Here is a 25,419-nt window from a genome sequence, read left to right as displayed (position 1 = left end):
GTAGTAGTTTCCGATGCACATCTGGTGGCATTCTGTAATCTGCCGATTATCAGTGTGTTGATGAAACACAGAAATTGCATTGGGATTGAATACTACAGTAACCATCCGCACTTTCCACTATGGGAGTAATGTCTGAAACAGTCTACGTTTTCATCGTTCCCTGGAAGACCAGTAGTAGTTTCCGATGCACATCTCGTGTCATTCTGTATTCTGTGGACTATCAGATTGTTGATAAAACACAGAAAATGCATCGGCATTGAATACAACAGTCACCATGCGAACTTTCCTCCATGGGAGTAATGTCTAAAAGAGTTTACGCTTTGAACGTTCCCTGGAAGACCAGTAGCAGTTTCCGATGCACATCTGGAAGCATTCTGTAATCAGTGGACTATCAGAGTGTTGATGAAATACAGAAATTGCATCGGGATTGAATACAACAGTCACGATGCGCACTTTTCTCCGTGGGAGTAATGTCTCAAACAGTCAACGCTATGATCGTTCCCTGGAAGACCAGTAGTAGTTTCCGATGCACATCTGGAGGCATTCTGTAATCTGTGGATTATCAGAGTGTTGTTGAAACACAGAAATTGAATCGGGATTGAATACAACAGTCACCATATGCACTTTCCTTCATGGGAGTAATGTCCCAAACAGTCTACGATTTGATCGTTCCCTGAAAGACCAGTAGTAGTTTCCGAAGCACATCTGGAGGCATTCTGGAAACTGTGGACTATCAGATTGTTGATGAAACACAGACATTGCATCGGGTATTGAACACAACAGTCACCATGCGCACTTTCCTCCATTGGAGTAATGTCTCAAACAGTCTACGCTTTGATCGTTCCCTGGAAGACCAGTAGCAGTTTCCGATGCACATCTGTAGGAATTCTGTAATCTGTGGACTATCAGAGTGTTGATGAAACACAGAAATTGCATCGGGATTGAATACAACAGTCACGATGCGCACTTTTCTCCATGGGTGTAATGTCTCCAACAGTCAACGCTTTGATCGTTCCCTGGAAGACCAGTAGTAGTTTCCGCTGCACATCTGGAGGCATTCTGTAATCTGTGGACTATCAGAGTGTTGTTGAAACACAGAAAATGCATCGGGATTGAATACAACAGTCACCATATGCACTTTCCTCCATGGGAGTAATGTCCCAAACAGTCTACGATTTGATCGTTCCCTGAAAGACCAGTAGTAGTTTCCGAAGCACATCTGGAGGCATTCTGTAATCTGTGGACTTTCAGTATGTTGATGAAACACAGAAATTGCATCGGAATTGAATACAACAGTCAGCATGCGCACTTCTCTCCATGGAGTAGTGTCTCAACGTGTTTACGCTTTGATCGTTCCCTGAAAGACCACTGGTAGTTTCCGATGAACATCTGGAGGCATTCTGTAATCTGTGGACTATCAGAGTGTTGATGAAACACAGAAATTGCATCGGGATTGAATACAACAGTCACCATGTCCACATTCCTCTATAAAACTAATGTCTCAAACAGTCTACGCTTTGATCGTTCCCTGGAAGACCAGTAGTAGTTTCCGATGCACATCTGGAGGCTTTCTGTAATCTGTGGAGTATCAGAGTGTCTATGAGACACAGAAATTGCATCGGGATTGAATACAACAGTCACCATGCGCACTTTCCTAGATGGGAGTAATGTCTCAAACAGTCTACGTTTTGATCGCTCCCTGGAAGACCAGTAGTTGTTTCCGATGCACATCTGGTGGCATTCTGTAATCTGTAGACTATCAGATTGTTGATGAAACACAGAAATTGCATCGGGATTGAATACAACAGTTACCACGCGCACTTTCCTCCATGGGAGTAATGTCTCCAACAGTCTACGCTTTGATCGTTCCCTGGAAGACCAGTAGTAGTTTCCGATGCACATCGGGAGGCATTCTGTAATCTGTGGACTATCTGAGTGTTGATGAAACACAGAAATTGCATCGGGATTGAATACAACAGTCACCATATGCACTTTCCTCCATGGGAGTAATGTCTCAAACAGTCTACGCTTTGATCGTTCCCTGGAGGACCAGTTGTAGTTTCCGATTCACATCTGGAGGCATTCAGTAATCTGTGGAGTATCAGAGTGTTGATGAAACACAGAAATTGCATCGGGATTGAATACAACAGTTATCACGCGCACTTTCCTCCATGGGAGTAATGTCTCTAACAGTCTACGCTTTGATCGATCCCTGGAAGACCAGTAGTAGTTTCCGATGCACATCTGGAGGCTTTCTGTAATCTGTGGACTATGAGAATGTTGAAGAAACATAGAAATTGCATCGGGATTGAATACAACAGTCACCATTCGCACTTTCCTCCATGGGAGTTATGTCTCAAACAGTCTACGCTTTGATCGCTCCCTGGAAGACCAGTAGTAGTTTCCGATGCACATCTGGTGGCATTCTGTAATCTGCGGACTATCAGAGTGTTGATGAAACACAGAAATTGCATCAGGATTGAATACAACTGTCACCATGCGCACTTTCCTCCACGGACGGTATGTCTCAAACAGCCTACGCTTTGATCGCTCAATTGAAGACCAGTAGTACTTTCCGATGCACATCTGGAGGCATTCTGTAATCTGTGGATTATCAGAGTGTTGTTGAAACACAGAAATTGCATCGGGATTGAATACAACAGTCACCATATGCACTTTCCTTCATGGGAGTAATGTCCCAAACAGTCTACGATTTGATCGTTCCCTGAAAGACCAGTAGTAGTTTCCGAAGCACATCTGGAGGCATTCTGGAAACTGTGGACTATCAGATTGTTGATGAAACACAGACATTGCATCGGGTATTGAACACAACAGTCACCATGCGCACTTTCCTCCACGGGAGTAATGTCTCAAACAGACTACGCTTTGATCGTTCCCTGGAAGACCAGTAGTAGTTTCCGATGCACATCTGGAGGCTTTCTGTAATCTGTGGACTTTCAGAATGTTGATGAAACACAGAAATTGCATCGGGATTGAATACAACAGTCACCATGCGCACTTTCCTCCATGGAGTAATGTCTCAAAGTGTTTACGCTTTGATCGTTCCCTGAAAGACCAGTGGTAGTTTCCGATGCACATCTGGAGGCATTCTGTAATCTGTGGACTATCAGAGTGTTGATGAAACACAGAAATTGCATCGGGATTGAATACAACAGTCACCATGCGCACTTTTCTCCATGAGAGTAATGTCCCAAACAGTCTACGATTCGATCGTTCCCTGGAAGACCAGTAGTAGTTTCCGAAGCACATATGGAGGCATTACGGAAACTGTGGACTATCAGAGTGTTGATGAACACAGAAATTGCATCGGGATTGAATACAACAGTCACCATGCGCACTTTCCTCCACGGGAGTAATGTCTCAAACAGTCTACGCTTTGATCGCTCCCTGGAAGACCAGTAGTAGTTTCCGATGCACATCTGGAGGCTTTCTGTAATCTGTGGAGTATCAGAGTGTTGATGTAACACAGAAATTGCATCGGGATTGAATACAACAGTCGCCATGCGCACATTACTCCATAAAAGTAATGTCTCAAACAGTCTACGCTTTAATCGTTCCCTGGAAGACCAGTAGTAGTTTCCGATGCACATCGGGTGGCATTCTGTAATCTGTGGACTATCTGAGTGTTGATGAAACACAGAAATTGCATCGGGATTGAATACAACAGTCACCATATGCACTTTCCTCCATGGGAGTAATGTCTCTAACAGTCTACGCTTTGATCGTTACCTGGAAGACCAGTAGTGGTTTCCGATGCACATCTGGTGACATTCTGTAATCTGTAGACTATCAGATTGTTGATGAAACACAGAAATTGCATCGGGATTGAATACAACAGTTACCACGCGCACTTTCCTCCATGGGAGTAATGTCTCTAACACTCAACGCTTTGATCGATCCCTGGAAGACCAGTAGTAGTTTCCGATGCACATCTGGAGCCTTTCTGTAATCTGTGGACTATCAGAATGTTGATGAAACACAGAAATTGCATCGGGAGTGAATACAATAGTCACCATGCGCACTTTCCTCCATGGGAGTTATGTCTCAAACAGTCTACGCTTTGATCGCTCCCTGGAAGACCAGTAGTAGTTTCCGATGCAAATCTGGTGGCATTCTGTAATCTGCGGACTATCAGATTGTTGATGAGACACAGAAATAGTATCAGGATTGAATACAACTGTCACCATGCGCACTTTCCTCCACGGACGGTATGTCTCAAACAGTCTACGCTTTGATCGTTCCCTGGAAGACCAGTAGTAGTTTCCGATGCACATCTGGTGGCATTCTGTAATCTGCCGATTATCAGAGTGTTGATGAAACACAGAAATTGCATTGGGATTGAATACTACAGTAACCATCCGCACTTTCCACTATGGGAGTAATGTCTGAAACAGTCTACGTTTTCATCGTTCCCTGGAAGACCAGTAGTAGTTTCCGATGCACATCTCGTGTCATTCTGTATTCTGTGGACTATCAGATTGTTGATAAAACACAGAAAATGCATCGGCATTGAATACAACAGTCACCATGCGAACTTTCCTCCATGGGAGTAATGTCTAAAAGAGTTTACGCTTTGATCGTTCCCTGGAAGACCAGTAGCAGTTTCCGATGCACATCTGGAGGCATTCTGTAATCAGTGGACTATCAGAGTGTTGATGAAATACAGAAATTGCATCGGGATTGAATACAACAGTCACGATGCGCACTTTTCTCCATGGGAGTAATGTCTCAAACAGTCAACGCTATGATCGTTCCCTGGAAGACCAGTAGTAGTTTCCGATGCACATCTGGAGGCATTCTGTAATCTGTGGATTATCAGAGTGTTGTTGAAACACAGAAATTGAATCGGGATTGAATACAACAGTCACCATATGCACTTTCCTTCATGGGAGTAATGTCCCAAACAGTCTACGATTTGATCGTTCCCTGAAAGACCAGTAGTAGTTTCCGAAGCACATCTGGAGGCATTCTGGAAACTGTGGACTATCAGATTGTTGATGAAACACAGACATTGCATCGGGTATTGAACACAACAGTCACCATGCGCACTTTCCTCCATTGGAGTAATGTCTCAAACAGTCTACGCTTTGATCGTTCCCTGGAAGACCAGTAGCAGTTTCCGATGCACATCTGGAGGCATTCTGTAATCTGTGGACTATCAGAGTGTTGATGAAACACAGAAATTGCATCGGGATTGAATACAACAGTCACGATGCGCACTTTTCTCCATGGGTGTAATGTCTCAAACAGTCAACGCTTTGATCGTTCCCTGGAAGACCAGTAGTAGTTTCCGCTGCACATCTGGAGGCATTCTGTAATCTGTGGACTATCAGAGTGTTGTTGAAACACAGAAAATGCATCGGGATTGAATACAACAGTCACCATATGCACTTTCCTCCATGGGAGTAATGTCCCAAACAGTCTACGATTTGATCGTTCCCTGAAAGACCAGTAGTAGTTTCCGAAGCACATCTGGAGGCATTCTGGAAACTGTGGACTATCAGATTGTTGACGAAACACAGAAATTGCATCGGGATTGAACACAACAGTCACCATGCGCACTTTCCTCCACGGGAGTAATGTCTCAAACAGTCTACGCTTTGATCGTTCACTGGAAGACCAGTAGTAGTTTCCGATGCACATCCGGAGGCTTTCTGTAATCTGTGGACTTTCAGTATGTTGATGAAACACAGAAATTGCATCGGGATTGAATACAACAGTCACCATGCGCACTTCTCTCCATGGAGTAGTGTCTCAAAGTATTTACGCTTTGATCGTTCCCTGAAAGACCACTGGTAGTTTCCGATGAACATCTGGAGGCATTCTGTAATCTGTGGACTATCAGAGTGTTGATGAAACACAGAAATTGCATCGGGATTGAATACAACAGTCACCATGTCCACATTCCTCTATAAAACTAATGTCTCAAACAGTCTACGCTTTGATCGTTCCCTGGAAGACCAGTAGTAGTTTCCGATGCACATCTGGAGGCTTTCTGTAATCTGTGGAGTATCAGAGTGTCTATGAAACACAGAAATTGCATCGGGATTGAATACAACAGTCACCATGCGCACTTTCCTAGATGGGAGTAATGTCTCAAACAGTCTACGTTTTGATCGCACCCTGGAAGACCAGTAGTTGTTTCCGATGCACATCTGGTGGCATTCTGTAATCTGTAGACTATCAGATTGTTGATGAAACACAGAAATTGCATCGGGATTGAATACAACAGTTACCACGCGCACTTTCCTCCATGGGAGTAATGTCTCTAACAGTCTACGCTTTGATCGTTCCCTGGAAGACCAGTAGTAGTTTCCGATGCACATCGGGAGGCATTCTGTAATCTGTGGACTATCTGAGTGTTGATGAAACACAGAAATTGCATCGGGATTGAATACAACAGTCACCATATGCACTTTCCTCCATGGGAGTAATGTCTCAAACAGTCTACGCTTTGATCGTTCCCTGGAGGACCAGTTGTAGTTTCCGATTCACATCTGGAGGCATTCAGTAATCTGTGGAGTATCAGAGTGTTGATGAAACACAGAAATTGCATCGGGATTGAATACAACAGTTATCACGCGCACTTTCCTCCATGGGAGTAATGTCTCTAACAGTCTACGCTTTGATCGATCCCTGGAAGACCAGTAGTAGTTTCCGATGCACATGTGGAGGCATTCTGTAATCTGTGGACTATCAGAGTGTTGTTGAAACACAGAAAATGCATCGGGATTGAATACAACAGTCACCATATGCACTTTCCTCCATGGGAATAATGTCCCAAACAGTCTACGATTTGATCGTTCCCTGAAAGACCAGTAGTAGTTTCCGAAGCACATCTGGAGGCATTCTGGAAACTGTGGACTATCAGATTGTTGACGAAACACAGAAATTGCATCGGGATTGAACACAACAGTCACCATGCGCACTTTCCTCCACGGGAGTAATGTCTCAAACAGTCTACGCTTTGATCGTTCCCTGGAAGACCAGTAGTAGTTTCCGATGCACATCTGGAGGCTTTCTGTAATCTGTGGACTTTCAGTATGTTGATGAAACACAGAAATTGCATCGGGATTGAATACAACAGTCAGCATGCGCACTTCTCTCCATGGAGTAGTGTCTCAAAGTGTTTACGCTTTGATCGTTCCCTGAAAGACCACTGGTAGTTTCCGATGAACATCTGGAGGCATTCTGTAATCTGTGGACTATCAGAGTGTTGATGAAACACAGAAATTGCATCGGGATTGAATACAACAGTCACCATGTCCACATTCCTCTATAAAACTAATGTCTCAAACAGTCTACGCTTTGATCGTTCCCTGGAAGACCAGTAGTAGTTTCCGATGCACATCTGGAGGCTTTCTGTAATCTGTGGAGTATCAGAGTGTCTATGAGACACAGAAATTGCATCGGGATTGAATACAACAGTCACCATGCGCACTTTCCTAGATGGGAGTAATGTCTCAAACAGTCTACGTTTTGATCGCTCCCTGGAAGGCCAGTAGTTGTTTCCGATGCACATCTGGTGGCATTCTGTAATCTGTAGACTATCAGATTGTTGATGAAACACAGAAATTGCATCGGGATTGAATACAACAGTTACCACGCGCACTTTCCTCCATGGGAGTAATGTCTCTAACAGTCTACGCTTTGATCGTTCCCTGGAAGACCAGTAGTAGTTTCCGATGCACATCGGGAGGCATTCTGTAATCAGTGGACTATCAGAGTGTTGATGAAATACAGAAATTGCATCGGGATTGAATACAACAGTCACGATGCGCACTTTTCTCCATGGGAGTAATGTCTCAAACAGTCAACGCTATGATCGTTCCCTGGAAGACCAGTAGTAGTTTCCGATGCACATCTGGTGGCATTCTGTAATCTGCCGATTATCAGAGTGTTGATGAAACACAGAAATTGCATTGGGATTGAATACTACAGTAACCATCCGCACTTTCCACTATGGGAGTAATGTCTGAAACAGTCTACGTTTTCATCGTTCCCTGGAAGACCAGTAGTAGTTTCCGATGCACATCTCGTGTCATTCTGTATTCTGTGGACTATCAGATTGTTGATAAAACACAGAAAATGCATCGGCATTGAATACAACAGTCACCATGCGAACTTTCCTCCATGGGAGTAATGTCTAAAAGAGTTTACGCTTTGATCGTTCCCTGGAAGACCAGTAGCAGTTTCCGATGCACATCTGGAGGCATTCTGTAATCAGTGGACTATCAGAGTGTTGATGAAATACAGAAATTGCATCGGGATTGAATACAACAGTCACGATGCGCACTTTTCTCCATGGGAGTAATGTCTCAAACAGTCAACGCTATGATCGTTCCCTGGAAGACCAGTAGTAGTTTCCGATGCACATCTGGAGGCATTCTGTAATCTGTGGATTATCAGAGTGTTGTTGAAACACAGAAATTGAATCGGGATTGAATACAACAGTCACCATATGCACTTTCCTTCATGGGAGTAATGTCCCAAACAGTCTACGATTTGATCGTTCCCTGAAAGACCAGTAGTAGTTTCCGAAGCACATCTGGAGGCATTCTGGAAACTGTGGACTATCAGATTGTTGATGAAACACAGACATTGCATCGGGTATTGAACACAACAGTCACCATGCGCACTTTCCTCCATTGGAGTAATGTCTCAAACAGTCTACGCTTTGATCGTTCCCAGGAAGACCAGTAGCAGTTTCCGATGCACATCTGGAGGCATTCTGTAATCTGTGGACTATCAGAGTGTTGATGAAACACAGAAATTGCATCGGGATTGAATACAACAGTCACGATGCGCACTTTTCTCCATGGGTGTAATGTCTCAAACAGTCAACGCTTTGATCGATCCCTGGAAGACCAGTAGTAGTTTCCGCTGCACATCTGGAGGCATTCTGTAATCTGTGGACTATCAGAGTGTTGTTGAAACACAGAAAATGCATCGGGATTGATTACAACAGTCACCATATGCACTTTCCTCCATGGGAGTAATGTCCCAAACAGTCTACGATTTGATCGTTCCCTGAAAGACCAGTAGTAGTTTCCGAAGCACATCTGGAGGCATTCTGGAAACTGTGGACTATCAGATTGTTGACGAAACACAGAAATTGCATCGGGATTGAACACAACAGTCACCATGCGCACTTTCCTCCACGGGAGTAATGTCTCAAACAGTCTACGCTTTGATCGTTCCCTGGAAGACCAGTAGTAGTTTCCGATGCACATCTGGAGGCTTTCTGTAATCTGTGGACTTTCAGTATGTTGATGAAACACAGAAATTGCATCGGGATTGAATACAACAGTCAGCATGCGCACTTCTCTCCATGGAGTAGTGTCTCAAAGTGTTTACGCTTTGATCGTTCCCTGAAAGACCACTGGTAGTTTCCGATGAACATCTGGAGGCATTCTGTAATCTGTGGACTATCAGAGTGTTGATGAAACACAGAAATTGCATCGGGATTGAATACAACAGTCACCATGTCCACATTCCTCTATAAAACTAATGTCTCAAACAGTCTACGCTTTGATCGTTCCCTGGAAGACCAGTAGTAGTTTCCGATGCACATCTGGAGGCTTTCTGTAATCTGTGGAGTATCAGAGTGTCTATGAAACACAGAAATTGCATCGGGATTGAATACAACAGTCACCATGCGCACTTTCCTAGATGGGAGTAATGTCTCAAACAGTCTACGTTTTGATCGCTCCCTGGAAGACCAGTAGTTGTTTCCGATGCACATCTGGTGGCATTCTGTAATCTGTAGACTATCAGATTGTTGATGAAACACAGAAATTGCATCGGGATTGAATACAACAGTTACCACGCGCACTTTCCTCCATGGGAGTAATGTCTCTAACAGTCTACGCTTTGATCGTTCCCTGGAAGACCAGTAGTAGTTTCCGATGCACATCGGGAGGCATTCTGTAATCTGTGGACTATCTGAGTGTTGATGAAACACAGAAATTGCATCGGGATTGAATACAACAGTCACCATATGCACTTTCCTCCATGGGAGTAATGTCTCAAACAGTCTACGCTTTGATCGTTCCCTGGAGGACCAGTTGTAGTTTCCGATTCACATCTGGAGGCATTCAGTAATCTGTGGAGTATCAGAGTGTTGATGAAACACAGAAATTGCATCGGGATTGAATACAACAGTTATCACGCGCACTTTCCTCCATGGGAGTAATGTCTCTAACAGTCTACGCTTTGATCGATCCCTGGAAGACCAGTAGTAGTTTCCGATGCACATCTGGAGGCATTCTGTAATCTGTGGACTATCAGAGTGTTGTTGAAACACAGAAAATGCATCGGGATTGAATACAACAGTCAGCATGCGCACTTCTCTCCATGGAGTAGTGTCTCAAAGTGTTTACGCTTTGATCGTTCCCTGAAAGACCACTGGTAGTTTCCGATGAACATCTGGAGGCATTCTGTAATCTGTGGACTATCAGAGTGTTGATGAAACACAGAAATTGCATCGGGATTGAATACAACAGTCACCATGTCCACATTCCTCTATAAAACTAATGTCTCAAACAGTCTACGCTTTGATCGTTCCCTGGAAGACCAGTAGTAGTTTCCGATGCACATCTGGAGGCTTTCTGTAATCTGTGGAGTATCAGAGTGTCTATGAGACACAGAAATTGCATCGGGATTGAATACAACAGTCACCATGCGCACTTTCCTAGATGGGAGTAATGTCTCAAACAGTCTACGTTTTGATCGCTCCCTGGAAGACCAGTAGTTGTTTCCGATGCACATCTGGTGGCATTCTGTAATCTGTAGACTATCAGATTGTTGATGAAACACAGAAATTGCATCGGGATTGAATACAACAGTTACCACGCGCACTTTCCTCCATGGGAGTAATGTCTCTAACAGTCTACGCTTTGATCGTTCCCTGGAAGACCAGTAGTAGTTTCCGATGCACATCGGGAGGCATTCTGTAATCAGTGGACTATCAGAGTGTTGATGAAATACAGAAATTGCATCGGGATTGAATACAACAGTCACGATGCGCACTTTTCTCCATGGGAGTAATGTCTCAAACAGTCAACGCTATGATCGTTCCCTGGAAGACCAGTAGTAGTTTCCGATGCACATCTGGTGGCATTCTGTAATCTGCCGATTATCAGAGTGTTGATGAAACACAGAAATTGCATTGGGATTGAATACTACAGTAACCATCCGCACTTTCCACTATGGGAGTAATGTCTGAAACAGTCTACGTTTTCATCGTTCCCTGGAAGACCAGTAGTAGTTTCCGATGCACATCTCGTGTCATTCTGTATTCTGTGGACTATCAGATTGTTGATAAAACACAGAAAATGCATCGGCATTGAATACAACAGTCACCATGCGAACTTTCCTCCATGGGAGTAATGTCTAAAAGAGTTTACGCTTTGATCGTTCCCTGGAAGACCAGTAGCAGTTTCCGATGCACATCTGGAGGCATTCTGTAATCAGTGGACTATCAGAGTGTTGATGAAATACAGAAATTGCATCGGGATTGAATACAACAGTCACGATGCGCACTTTTCTCCATGGGAGTAATGTCTCAAACAGTCAACGCTATGATCGTTCCCTGGAAGACCAGTAGTAGTTTCCGATGCACATCTGGAGGCATTCTGTAATCTGTGGATTATCAGAGTGTTGTTGAAACACAGAAATTGAATCGGGATTGAATACAACAGTCACCATATGCACTTTCCTTCATGGGAGTAATGTCCCAAACAGTCTACGATTTGATCGTTCCCTGAAAGACCAGTAGTAGTTTCCGAAGCACATCTGGAGGCATTCTGGAAACTGTGGACTATCAGATTGTTGATGAAACACAGACATTGCATCGGGTATTGAACACAACAGTCACCATGCGCACTTTCCTCCATTGGAGTAATGTCTCAAACAGTCTACGCTTTGATCGTTCCCAGGAAGACCAGTAGCAGTTTCCGATGCACATCTGGAGGCATTCTGTAATCTGTGGACTATCAGAGTGTTGATGAAACACAGAAATTGCATCGGGATTGAATACAACAGTCACGATGCGCACTTTTCTCCATGGGTGTAATGTCTCAAACAGTCAACGCTTTGATCGATCCCTGGAAGACCAGTAGTAGTTTCCGCTGCACATCTGGAGGCATTCTGTAATCTGTGGACTATCAGAGTGTTGTTGAAACACAGAAAATGCATCGGGATTGATTACAACAGTCACCATATGCACTTTCCTCCATGGGAGTAATGTCCCAAACAGTCTACGATTTGATCGTTCCCTGAAAGACCAGTAGTAGTTTCCGAAGCACATCTGGAGGCATTCTGGAAACTGTGGACTATCAGATTGTTGACGAAACACAGAAATTGCATCGGGATTGAACACAACAGTCACCATGCGCACTTTCCTCCACGGGAGTAATGTCTCAAACAGTCTACGCTTTGATCGTTCCCTGGAAGACCAGTAGTAGTTTCCGATGCACATCTGGAGGCTTTCTGTAATCTGTGGACTTTCAGTATGTTGATGAAACACAGAAATTGCATCGGGATTGAATACAACAGTCAGCATGCGCACTTCTCTCCATGGAGTAGTGTCTCAAAGTGTTTACGCTTTGATCGTTCCCTGAAAGACCACTGGTAGTTTCCGATGAACATCTGGAGGCATTCTGTAATCTGTGGACTATCAGAGTGTTGATGAAACACAGAAATTGCATCGGGATTGAATACAACAGTCACCATGTCCACATTCCTCTATAAAACTAATGTCTCAAACAGTCTACGCTTTGATCGTTCCCTGGAAGACCAGTAGTAGTTTCCGATGCACATCTGGAGGCTTTCTGTAATCTGTGGAGTATCAGAGTGTCTATGAAACACAGAAATTGCATCGGGATTGAATACAACAGTCACCATGCGCACTTTCCTAGATGGGAGTAATGTCTCAAACAGTCTACGTTTTGATCGCTCCCTGGAAGACCAGTAGTTGTTTCCGATGCACATCTGGTGGCATTCTGTAATCTGTAGACTATCAGATTGTTGATGAAACACAGAAATTGCATCGGGATTGAATACAACAGTTACCACGCGCACTTTCCTCCATGGGAGTAATGTCTCTAACAGTCTACGCTTTGATCGTTCCCTGGAAGACCAGTAGTAGTTTCCGATGCACATCGGGAGGCATTCTGTAATCTGTGGACTATCTGAGTGTTGATGAAACACAGAAATTGCATCGGGATTGAATACAACAGTCACCATATGCACTTTCCTCCATGGGAGTAATGTCTCAAACAGTCTACGCTTTGATCGTTCCCTGGAGGACCAGTTGTAGTTTCCGATTCACATCTGGAGGCATTCAGTAATCTGTGGAGTATCAGAGTGTTGATGAAACACAGAAATTGCATCGGGATTGAATACAACAGTTATCACGCGCACTTTCCTCCATGGGAGTAATGTCTCTAACAGTCTACGCTTTGATCGATCCCTGGAAGACCAGTAGTAGTTTCCGATGCACATCTGGAGGCATTCTGTAATCTGTGGACTATCAGAGTGTTGTTGAAACACAGAAAATGCATCGGGATTGAATACAACAGTCACCATATGCACTTTCCTCCATGGGAGTGATGTCCCAAACAGTCTACGATTTGATCGTTCCCTGAAAGACCAGTAGTAGTTTCCGAAGCACATCTGGAGGCATTCTGGAAACTGTGGACTATCAGATTGTTGACGAAACACAGAAATTGCATCGGGATTGAACACAACAGTCACCATGCGCACTTTCCTCCACGGGAGTAATGTCTCAAACAGTCTACGCTTTGATCGTTCCCTGGAAGACCAGTAGTAGTTTCCGATGCACATCTGGAGGCTTTCTGTAATCTGTGGACTTTCAGTATGTTGATGAAACACAGAAATTGCATCGGGATTGAATACAACAGTCAGCATGCGCACTTCTCTCCATGGAGTAGTGTCTCAAAGTGTTTACGCTTTGATCGTTCCCTGAAAGACCACTGGTAGTTTCCGATGAACATCTGGAGGCATTCTGTAATCTGTGGACTATCAGAGTGTTGATGAATCACAGAAATTGCATCGGGATTGAATACAACAGTCACCATGTCCACATTCCTCTATAAAACTAATGTCTCAAACAGTCTACGCTTTGATCGTTCCCTGGAAGACCAGTAGTAGTTTCCGATGCACATCTGGAGGCTTTCTGTAATCTGTGGAGTATCAGAGTGTCTATGAGACACAGAAATTGCATCGGGATTGAATACAACAGTCACCATGCGCACTTTCCTCCACGGGAGTAATGTCTCAAACAGTCTACGCTTTGATCGCTCCCTGGAAGACCAGTAGTAGTTTCCGATGCACATCTGGAGGCATTCTGTAATCTGCGGACTATCAGAGTGTTGATGAAACACAGAAATTGCATCAGGATTGAATACAACTGTCACCATCCGCACTTTCCTCCACGGACGGTATGTCTCAAACAGCCTACGCTTTGATCGCTCCCTTGAAGACTAGTAGTAGTTTCCGATGCACATCTGGAGGCATTCTGTAATCTGTGGATTATCAGAGTGTTGTTGAAACACAGAAATTGCATCGGGATTGAATACAACAGTCACCATATGCACTTTCCTTCATGGGAGTAATGTCCCAAACAGTCTACGATTTGATCGTTCCCTGAAAGACCAGTAGTAGTTTCCGAAGCACATCTGGAGGCATTCTGGAAACTGTGGACTATCAGATTGTTGATGAAACACAGACATTGCATCGGGTATTGAACACAACAGTCACCATGCGCACTTTTTCTCCACGGGAGTAATGTCTCAAACAGACTACGCTTTGATCGTTCCCTGGAAGACCAGTAGTAGTTTCCGATGCACATCTGGAGGCTTTCTGTAATCTGTGGACTTTCAGAATGTTGATGAAACACAGAAATTGCATCGGGATTGAATACAACAGTCCCCATGCGCACTTTCCTCCATGGAGTAATGTCTCAAAGTGTTTACGCTTTGATCGTTCCCTGAAAGACCAGTGGTAGTTTCCGATGCACATCTGGAGGCATTCTGTAATCTGTGGACTATCAGAGTGTTGATGAAACACAGAAATTGCATCGGGATTGAATACAACAGTCACCATGCGCACTTTTCTCCATGAGAGTAATGTCCCAAACAGTCTACGATTCGATCGTTCCCTGGAAGACCAGTAGTAGTTTCCGAAGCACATATGGAGGTATTACGGAAACTGTGGACTATCAGAGTGTTGATGAACACAGAAATTGCATCGGGATTGAATACAACAGTCACCATGCGCACTTTCCTCCACGGGAGTAATGTCTCAAACAGTCTACGCTTTGATCGCTCCCTGGAAGACCAGTAGTAGTTTCCGATGCACATCTGGAGGCTTTCTGTAATCTGTGGAGTATCAGAGTGTTGATGTAACACAGAAATTGCATCGGGATTGAATACAACAGTCGCCATGCGCACATTACTCCATAAAAGTAATGTCTCAAACAGTCTACGCTTTGATCGTTCCCTGGAAGACCAGTAGTAGTTTCCGATGCACATCGGGTGGCATTCTGTAATCTGTGGACTATCTGAGTGTTGATGAAACACAGAAATTGCATCGGGATTGAATACAACAGTCACCATATGCACTTTCCTCCATGGGAGTAATGTCTCTAACAGTCTACGCTTTGATCGTTACCTGGAAGACCAGTAGTGGTTTCCGATGCACATCTGGTGGCATTCTGTAATCTGTAGACTATCAGATTGTTGATGAAACACAGAAATTGCATCGGGATTGAATACAACAGTTACAACGCGCACTTTCCTCCATGGGAGTAATGTCTCTAACACTCAACGCTTTGATCGATCCCTGGAAGACCAGTAGTAGTTTCCGATGCACATCTGGAGCCTTTCTGTAATCTGTGGACTATCAGAATGTTGATGAAACACAGAAATTGCATCGGGAGTGAATACAATAGTCACCATGCGCACTTTCCTCCATGGGAGTTATGTCTCAAACAGTCTACGCTTTGATCGCTCCCTGGAAGACCAGTAGTAGTTTCCGATGCAAATCTGATGGCATTCTGTAATCTGCGGACTATCAGATTGTTGATGAGACACAGAAATAGCATCAGGATTGAATACAACTGTCACCATGCGCACTTTCCTCCACGGACGGTATGTCTCAAACAGTCTACGCTTTGATCGTTCCCTGGAAGACCAGTAGTAGTTTCCGATGCACATCTGGTGGCATTCTGTAATCTGCCGATTATCAGAGTGTTGATGAAACACAGAAATTGCATTGGGATTGAATACTACAGTAACCATCCGCACTTTCCACTATGGGAGTAATGTCTGAAACAGTCTACGTTTTCATCGTTCCCTGGAAGACCAGTAGTAGTTTCCGATGCAAATCTCGTGTCATTCTCTATTCTGTGGACTATCAGATTGTTGATAAAACACAGAAAATGCATCGGCATTGAATACAACAGTCACCATGCGAACTTTCCTCCATGGGAGTAATGTCTAAAAGAGTTTACGCTTTGAACGTTCCCTGGAAGACCAGTAGCAGTTTCCGATGCACATCTGGAGGCATTCTGTAATCAGTGGACTATCAGAGTGTTGATGAAATACAGAAATTGCATCGGGATTGAATACAACAGTCACGATGCGCACTTTTCTCCATGGGAGTAATGTCTCAAACAGTCAACGCTATGATCGTTCCCTGGAAGACCAGTAGTAGTTTCCGAAGCACATCTGGAGGCATTCTGTAATCTGTGGATTATCAGAGTGTTGTTGAAACACAGAAATTGAATCGGGATTGAATACAACAGTCACCATATGCACTTTCCTTCATGGGAGTAATGTCCCAAACAGTCTACGATTTGATCGTTCCCTGAAAGACCAGTAGTAGTTTCCGAAGCACATCTGGAGGCATTCTGGAAACTGTGGACTATCAGATTGTTGATGAAACACAGACATTGCATCGGGTATTGAACACAACAGTCACCATGAGCACTTTCCTCCATTGGAGTAATGTCTCAAACAGTCTACGCTTTGATCGTTCCCTGGAAGACCAGTAGCAGTTTCCGATGCACATCTGGAGGCATTCTGTAATCTGTGGACTATCAGAGTGTTGATGAAACACAGAAACTGCATCGGGATTGAATACAACAGTCACGATGCGCACTTTTCTCCATGGGTGTAATGTCTCAAACAGTCAACGCTTTGATCGTTCCCTGGAAGACCAGTAGTAGTTTCCGCTGCACATCTGGAGGCATTCTGTAATCTGTGGACTATCAGAGTGTTGTTGAAACACAGAAAATGCATCGGGATTGAATACAACAGTCACCATATGCACTTTCCTCCATGGGAGTAATGTCCCAAACAGTCTACGATTTGATCGTTCCCTGAAAGACCAGTAGTAGTTTCCGAAGCACATCTGGAGGCATTCTGGAAACTGTGGACTATCAGATTGTTGACGAAACACAGAAATTGCATCGGGATTGAACACAACAGTCCCCATGCGCACTTTCCTCCACGGAAGTAATGTCTCAAACAGTCTACGCTTTGATCGTTCCCTGGAAGACCAGTAGTAGTTTCCGATGCACATCTGGAGGCTTTCTGTAATCTGTGGACTTTCAGTATGTTGATGAAACACAGAAATTGCATCGGGATTGAATACAACAGTCACCATGTCCACATTCCTCTATAAAACTAATGTCTCAAACAGTCTACGCTTTGATCGTTCCCTGGAAGACCAGTAGTAGTTTCCGATGCACATCTGGAGGCTTTCTGTAATCTGTGGAGTATCAGAGTGTCTATGAGACACAGAAATTGCATCGGGATTGAATACAACAGTCACCATGCGCACTTTCCTAGATGGGAGTAATGTCTCAAACAGTCTACGTTTTGATCGCTCCCTGGAAGACCAGTAGTTGTTTCCGATGCACATCTGGTGGCATTCTGTAATCTGTAGACTATCAGATTGTTGATGAAACACAGAAATTGCATCGGGATTGAATACAACAGTTACCACGCGCACTTTCCTCCATGGGAGTAATGTCTCTAACAGTCTACGCTTTGATCGTTCCCTGGAAGACCAGTAGTAGTTTCCGATGCACATCGGGAGGCATTCTGTAATCTGTGGACTATCTGAGTGTTGATGAAACACAGAAATTGCATCGGGATTGAATACAACAGTCACCATATGCACTTTCCTCCATGGGAGTAATGTCTCAAACAGTCTACGCTTTGATCGTTCCCTGGAGGACCAGTTGTAGTTTCCGATTCACATCTGGAGGCATTCAGTAATCTGTGGAGTATCAGAGTGTTGATGAAACACAGAAATTGCATCGGGATTGAAACAACAGTTATCACGCGCACTTTCCTCCATGGGAGTAATGTCTCTAACAGTCTACGCTTTGATCGATCCCTGGAAGACCAGTAGTAGTTTCCGATGCACATCTGGAGGCTTTCTGTAATCTGTGGACTATGAGAATGTTGAAGAAACACAGAAATTGCATCGGGATTGAATACAACAGTCACCATTCGCACTTTCCTCCATGGGAGTTATGTCTCAAACAGTCTACGCTTTGATCGCTCCCTGGAAGACCAGTAGTAGTTTCCGATGCACATCTGGTGGCATTCTGTAATCTGCGGACTATCAGAGTGTTGATGAAACACAGAAATTGCATCAGGATTGAATACAACTGTCACCATCCGCACTTTCCTCCACGGACGGTATGTCTCAAACAGCCTACGCTTTGATCGCTCCCTTGAAGACTAGTAGTAGTTTCCGATGCACATCTGGAGGCATTCTGTAATCTGTGGATTATCAGAGTGTTGTTGAAACACAGAAATTGCATCGGGATTGAATACAACAGTCACCATATGCACTTTCCTTCATGGGAGTAATGTCCCAAACAGTCTACGATTTGATCGTTCCCTGAAAGACCAGTAGTAGTTTCCGAAGCACATCTGGAGGCATTCTGGAAACTGTGGACTATCAGATTGTTGATGAAACACAGACATTGCATCGGGTATTGAACACAACAGTCACCATGCGCACTTTTTCTCCACGGGAGTAATGTCTCAAACAGACTACGCTTTGATCGTTCCCTGGAAGACCAGTAGTAGTTTCCGATGCACATCTGGAGGCTTTCTGTAATCTGTGGACTTTCAGAATGTTGATGAAACACAGAAATTGCATCGGGATTGAATACAACAGTCCCCATGCGCACTTTCCTCCATGGAGTAATGTCTCAAAGTGTTTACGCTTTGATCGTTCCCTGAAAGACCAGTGGTAGTTTCCGATGCACATCTAGAGGCATTCTGTAATCTGTGGACTATCAGAGTGTTGATGAAACACAGAAATTGCATCGGGATTGAATACAACAGTCACCATGCGCACTTTTCTCCATGAGAGTAATGTCCCAAACAGTCTACGATTCGATCGTTCCCTGGAAGACCAGTAGTAGTTTCCGAAGCACATATGGAGGTATTACGGAAACTGTGGACTATCAGAGTGTTGATGAACACAGAAATTGCATCGGGATTGAATACAACAGTCACCATGCGCACTTTCCTCCACGGGAGTAATGTCTCAAACAGTCTACGCTTTGATCGTTCCCTGGAAGACCAGTAGTAGTTTCCGATGCACATCGGGTGGCATTCTGTAATCTGTGGACTATCTGAGTGTTGATGAAACACAGAAATTGCATCGGGATTGAATACAACAGTCACCATATGCACTTTCCTCCATGGGAGTAATGTCTCTAACAGTCTACGCTTTGATCGTTACCTGGAAGACCAGTAGTGGTTTCCGATGCACATCTGGTGGCATTCTGTAATCTGTAGACTATCAGATTGTTGATGAAACACAGAAATTGCATCGGGATTGAATACAACAGTTACAACGCGCACTTTCCTCCATGGGAGTAATGTCTCTAACACTCAACGCTTTGATCGATCCCTGGAAGACCAGTAGTAGTTTCCGATGCACATCTGGAGCCTTTCTGTAATCTGTGGACTATCAGAATGTTGATGAAACACAGAAATTGCATCGGGAGTGAATACAATAGTCACCATGCGCACTTTCCTCCATGGGAGTTATGTCTCAAACAGTCTACGCTTTGATCGCTCCCTGGAAGACCAGTAGTAGTTTCCGATGCAAATCTGATGGCATTCTGTAATCTGCGGACTATCAGATTGTTGATGAGACACAGAAATAGCATCAGGATTGAATACAACTGTCACCATGCGCACTTTCCTCCACGGACGGTATGTCTCAAACAGTCTACGCTTTGATCGTTCCCTGGAAGACCAGTAGTAGTTTCCGATGCACATCTGGTGGCATTCTGTAATCTGCCGATTATCAGAGTGTTGATGAAACACAGAAATTGCATTGGGATTGAATACTACAGTAACCATCCGCACTTTCCACTATGGGAGTAATGTCTGAAACAGTCTACGTTTTCATCGTTCCCTGGAAGACCAGTAGTAGTTTCCGATGCAAATCTCGTGTCATTCTCTATTCTGTGGACTATCAGATTGTTGATAAAACACAGAAAATGCATCGGCATTGAATACAACAGTCACCATGCGAACTTTCCTCCATGGGAGTAATGTCTAAAAGAGTTTACGCTTTGATCGTTCCCTGGAAGACCAGTAGCAGTTTCCGATGCACATCTGGAGGCATTCTGTAATCAGTGGACTATCAGAGTGTTGATGAAATACAGAAATTGCATCGGGATTGAATACAACAGTCACGATGCGCACTTTTCTCCATGGGAGTAATGTCTCAAACAGTCAACGCTATGATCGTTCCCTGGAAGACCAGTAGTAGTTTCCGAAGCACATCTGGAGGCATTCTGTAATCTGTGGATTATCAGAGTGTTGTTGAAACACAGAAATTGAATCGGGATTGAATACAACAGTCACCATATGCACTTTCCTTCATGGGAGTAATGTCCCAAACAGTCTACGATTTGATCGTTCCCTGAAAGACCAGTAGTAGTTTCCGAAGCACATCTGGAGGCATTCTGGAAACTGTGGACTATCAGATTGTTGATGAAACACAGACATTGCATCGGGTATTGAACACAACAGTCACCATGAGCACTTTCCTCCATTGGAGTAATGTCTCAAACAGTCTACGCTTTGATCGTTCCCTGGAAGACCAGTAGCAGTTTCCGATGCACATCTGGAGGCATTCTGTAATCTGTGGACTATCAGAGTGTTGATGAAACACAGAAACTGCATCGGGATTGAATACAACAGTCACGATGCGCACTTTTCTCCATGGGTGTAATGTCTCAAACAGTCAACGCTTTGATCGTTCCCTGGAAGACCAGTAGTAGTTTCCGCTGCACATCTGGAGGCATTCTGTAATCTGTGGACTATCAGAGTGTTGTTGAAACACAGAAAATGCATCGGGATTGAATACAACAGTCACCATATGCACTTTCCTCCATGGGAGTAATGTCCCAAACAGTCTACGATTTGATCGTTCCCTGAAAGACCAGTAGTAGTTTCCGAAGCACATCTGGAGGCATTCTGGAAACTGTGGACTATCAGATTGTTGACGAAACACAGAAATTGCATCGGGATTGAACACAACAGTCCCCATGCGCACTTTCCTCCACGGAAGTAATGTCTCAAACAGTCTACGCTTTGATCGTTCCCTGGAAGACCAGTAGTAGTTTCCGATGCACATCTGGAGGCTTTCTGTAATCTGTGGACTTTCAGTATGTTGATGAAACACAGAAATTGCATCGGGATTGAATACAACAGTCAGCATGCGCACTTCTCTCCATGGAGTAGTGTCTGAAAGTGTTTACGCTTTGATCGTTCCCTGAAAGACCACTGGTAGTTTCCGATGAACATCTGGAGGCATTCTGTAATCTGTGGACTATCAGAGTGTTGATGAAACACAGAAATTGCATCGGGATTGAATACAACAGTCACCATGTCCACATTCCTCTATAAAACTAATGTCTCAAACAGTCTACGCTTTGATCGTTCCCTGGAAGACCAGTAGTAGTTTCCGATGCACATCTGGAGGCTTTCTGTAATCTGTGGAGTATCAGAGTGTCTATGAAACACAGAAATTGCATCGGGATTGAATACAACAGTCACCATGCGCACTTTCCTAGATGGGAGTAATGTCTCAAACAGTCTACGTTTTGATCGCTCCCTGGAAGACCAGTAGTTGTTTCCGATGCACATCTGGTGGCATTCTGTAATCTGTAGACTATCAGATTGTTGATGAAACACAGAAATTGCATCGGGATTGAATACAACAGTTACCACGCGCACTTTCCTCCATGGGAGTAATGTCTCTAACAGTCTACGCTTTGATCGTTCCCTGGAAGACCAGTAGTAGTTTCCGATGCACATCGGGAGGCATTCTGTAATCTGTGGACTATCTGAGTGTTGATGAAACACAGAAATTGCATCGGGATTGAATACAACAGTCACCATATGCACTTTCCTCCATGGGAGTAATGTCTCAAACAGTCTACGCTTTGATCGTTCCCTGGAGGACCAGTTGTAGTTTCCGATTCACATCTGGAGGCATTCAGTAATCTGTGGAGTATCAGAGTGTTGATGAAACACAGAAATTGCATCGGGATTGAATACAACAGTTATCACGCGCACTTTCCTCCATGGGAGTAATGTCTCTAACAGTCTACGCTTTGATCGATCCCTGGAAGACCAGTAGTAGTTTCCGATGCACATCTGGAGGCATTCTGTAATCTGTGGACTATCAGAGTGTTGTTGAAACACAGAAAATGCATCGGGATTGAATACAACAGTCACCATATGCACTTTCCTCCATGGGAGTAATGTCCCAAACAGTCTACGATTAGATCGTTCCCTGAAAGACCAGTAGTAGTTTCCGAAGCACATCTGGAGGCATTCTGGAAACTGTGGACTATCAGATTGTTGACGAAACACAGAAATTGCATCGGGATTGAACACAACAGTCACCATGCGCACTTTCCTCCACGGGAGTAATGTCTCAAACAGTCTACGCTTTGATCGTTCCCTGGAAGACCAGTAGTAGTTTCCGATGCACATCTGGAGGCTTTCTGTAATCTGTGGACTTTCAGTATGTTGATGAAACACAGAAATTGCATCGGGATTGAATACAACAGTCAGCATGCGCACTTCTCTCCATGGAGTAGTGTCTCAAAGTGTTTACGCTTTGATCGTTCCCTGAAAGACCACTGGTAGTTTCCGATGAACATCTGGAGGCATTCTGTAATCTGTGGACTATCAGAGTGTTGATGAAACACAGAAATTGCATCGGGATTGAATACAACAGTTACCACGCGCACTTTCCTCCATGGGAGTAATGTCTCTAACAGTCTACGCTTTGATCGTTCCCTGGAAGACCAGTAGTAGTTTCCGATGCACATCGGGAGGCATTCTGTAATCTGTGGACTATCTGAGTGTTGATGAAACACAGAAATTGCATCGGGATTGAATACAACAGTCACCATATGCACTTTCCTCCATGGGAGTAATGTCTCAAACAGTCTACGCTTTGATCGTTCCCTGGAGGACCAGTTGTAGTTTCCGATTCACATCTGGAGGCATTCAGTAATCTGTGGAGTATCAGAGTGTTGATGAAACACAGAAATTGCATCGGGATTGAAACAACAGTTATCACGCGCACTTTCCTCCATGGGAGTAATGTCTCTAACAGTCTACGCTTTGATCGATCCCTGGAAGACCAGTAGTAGTTTCCGATGCACATCTGGAGGCTTTCTGTAATCTGTGGACTATGAGAATGTTGAAGAAACACAGAAATTGCATCGGGATTGAATACAACAGTCACCATTCGCACTTTCCTCCATGGGAGTTATGTCTCAAACAGTCTACGCTTTGATCACTCCCTGGAAGACCAGTAGTAGTTTCCGATGCACATCTGGTGGCATTCTGTAATCTGTGGACTATCAGAGTGTTGATGAAACACAGAAATTGCATCAGGATTGAATACAACTGTCACCATGCGCACTTTCCTCCATGGACAGTATGTCTCAAACAGCCTACGCTTTGATCGGTCCCTTGAAGACTAGTAGTAGTTTCCGATGCACATCTGGAGGCATTCTGTAATCTGTGGATTATCAGAGTGTTGTTGAAACACAGAAATTGCATCGGGATTGAATACAACAGTCACCATATGCACTTTCCTTCATGGGAGTAATGTCCCAAACAGTCTACGATTTGATCGTTCCCTGAAAGACCAGTAGTAGTTTCCGAAGCACATCTGGAGGCATTCTGGAAACTGTGGACTATCAGATTGTTGATGAAACACAGACATTGCATCGGGTATTGAACACAACAGTCACCATGCGCACTTTCCTCCACGGGAGTAATGTCTCAAACAGACTACGCTTTGATCATTCCCTGGAAGACCAGTAGTAGTTTCCGATGCACATCTGGAGGCTTTCTGTAATCTGTGGACTTTCAGAATGTTGATGAAACACAGAAATTGCATCGGGATTGAATACAACAGTCACCATGCGCACTTTCCTCCATGGAGTAATGTCTCAAAGTGTTTACGCTTTGATCGTTCCCTGAAAGACCAGTGGTAGTTTCCGATGCACATCTGGAGGCATTCTGTAATCTGTGGACTATCAGAGTGTTGATGAAACACAGAAATTGCATCGGGATTGAATACAACAGTCACCATGCGCACTTTTCTCCATGAGAGTAATGTCCCAAACAGTCTACGATTCGATCGTTCCCTGGAAGACCAGTAGTAGTTTCCGAAGCACATATGGAGGCATTACGGAAACTGTGGACTATCAGAGTGTTGATGAACACAGAAATTGCATCGGGATTGAATACAACAGTCACCATGCGCACTTTCCTCCACGGGAGTAATGTCTCAAACAGTCTACGCTTTGATCGCTCCCTGGAAGACCAGTAGTAGTTTCCGATGCACATCTGGAGGCTTTCTGTAATCTGTGGAGTATCAGAGTGTTGATGTAACACAGAAATTGCATCGGGATTGAATTTAACAGTCGCCATGCGCACATTACTCCATAAAAGTAATGTCTCAAACAGTCTACGCTTTGATCGTTCCCTGGAAGACCAGTAGTAGTTTCCGATGCACATCGGGTGGCATTCTGTAATCTGTGGACTATCTGAGTGTTGATGAAACACAAAATTGCATCGGGATTGAATACAACAGTCACCATATGCACTTTCCTCCATGGGAGTAATGTCTCTAAAGTCTACGCTTTGATCGTTACCTGGAAGACCAGTAGTGGTTTCCGATGCACATCTGGTGGCATTCTGTAATCTGTAGACTATCAGATTGTTGATGAAACACAGAAATTGCATCGGGATTGAATACAACAGTTACCACGCGCACTTTCCTCCA

This window comes from Schistocerca gregaria, chromosome 8, assembly GCF_023897955.1.
Source record: "Schistocerca gregaria isolate iqSchGreg1 chromosome 8, iqSchGreg1.2, whole genome shotgun sequence".
In the NCBI taxonomy this organism is placed as follows: domain Eukaryota; kingdom Metazoa; phylum Arthropoda; class Insecta; order Orthoptera; family Acrididae; genus Schistocerca; species Schistocerca gregaria.
This window is presented reverse-complemented; position numbering follows the sequence as displayed.